The following is a 1,876-nucleotide window of genomic DNA, read 5'->3' as shown; positions in this document are numbered from 1 at the left end:
TGGTTAATATTTTTTGTTATCAAATTTTTTTGTTCTTTTCACTTCTTTTTTCCTTTAATTAATTTTTCATCAAGTTATATATACAGTTATGAATGCATGTAACAAACTTACTTTGATCACTTGAAAGATATAATATATATAATTAATTTCCACTTGCAATTTTCAGTTTATGGTGTGGAATAATGGATATGATAGAAAATGTTCTTATCCCTTGGTTGCTCAGATCATCAGATCTATAGACTTTATATTTTTTTCATCAAGTAGCATAAGGATGGATATATAATAATCCTCTTGACTGGTGGAAAAAATTATATTATAAATATGTACTAATCCATAATGACTTGAATTGTTGTATGTGATCATTTTATTTTTTTAATTATGGGAAACAATATTTGTACATAATATTTTTGTATTTTCTATTTTACTCAAAATTTTCATTTTGTTTTTCAAATTCAAAATATTTTAGTTTTTTTTGTATTTTTAAATTGTTTAATTTTAATTTAAATTATATTTTCATTAAAATTGTCAATAATCAATACTAATGTGAACTTACGACTATGAACTAGTCAACAATGAATAAATATATAAAAAAATAGATATTTGGAAAAATTTTGTTATTTTGATCAACTGTTAGCTTTTGATAATTTAAGTTAAATGATAAATTAAAACAAATTGGAAGCAAAATTTGAACATTTTAAATTTTTTAGTGCAGAAATTAAAAAAATTTAAACAAATGTTGGAAATATTAAATATATACTTTTCTCTCAATTATATGTCCATTATTTCTTCTTATTGACTTTGGATCCTTCAGTAAAGATAGCTGAATCTAAACCACTAATTAAAGTGGAGTAACTAATTGAATGGCCTAATCTAATAATCTATAATATTATATAGTATAGTGAACTAGCATAATGAACAATAACACAGAGAGTTAGATTTAGTCTTCGAGATTAGGGTTTTAGAAAAATAAAAATTAAAAGAAAAAAAAGAAGTAATTATTGGTATGGTGATTTATGCAGGATAAGAAACAAATTGAAAAGCCAATTTTTTCTAATGTGAGTTTATTCCTATTCACTTGATACTGAAATTTCTGCAGTTCTTTTAAATATACATTTTAAGCTGTGCCCTTTAATTTCTTCCAGCTATATTGAATATTTTATGACAAAATCATCTAATATAAATGAAATGGTGGTTTATATCTTATCAGAAACTGCTTTAAAAAAATTTTAAATCCTTCCAGGCTTTTTGTTTGTTGCTTTGTTGTTCTAATGTGCAGAAAATTTATATGTTCAAATGGACGGATGCAACTAATTTTGGTCAGAAAAATTATACTATATGGAATCACAACTATTTAAGCATAATTAATTTGCTTTTATTTTAGGGTACCTTTCAAAACAGATCATATATATAAATAATATTAATCTCAGTTTAATTTAATTTAATTTAATTTGTTGATTGTTTCGTTGAGGGTATCCGTCCACATCATTTTCATATATATGTCATACATATCTTCCTCCCCTATATATGATTATTTTTTTGTTGCATAATTAATATGGACATATTGAAGTGTGTTTTTAAGATGATTGTTTGATTCTTTTCTTTTTTCAGTTTTAGATAATAATGACTTCTTTTGTAATAGTTGTTCTTAGTTTTCTTCCTGAAAAAAGTTATGTGAATATTACTTGCTTTTGATTTTTTTTTTCCCCTTTAGTTGTGGTCATGATTATGAGGACAAGGATCAAGGCAGCCCAATGGAGCTGAAATTAAAATTTAAGGAATAAGAATATAACCTTGACCAAAAAAAAAAAAAGGAATAAGAATATAACAAAATTAAGTTGCGTTGGTATAATGGTTAACTCATTAGTCTGCTTAAATA

Source organism: Arachis ipaensis, chromosome B06, assembly GCF_000816755.2.
Source record: "Arachis ipaensis cultivar K30076 chromosome B06, Araip1.1, whole genome shotgun sequence".
NCBI classification, from domain to species: Eukaryota; Viridiplantae; Streptophyta; class Magnoliopsida; order Fabales; family Fabaceae; genus Arachis; species Arachis ipaensis.
This window is presented reverse-complemented; position numbering follows the sequence as displayed.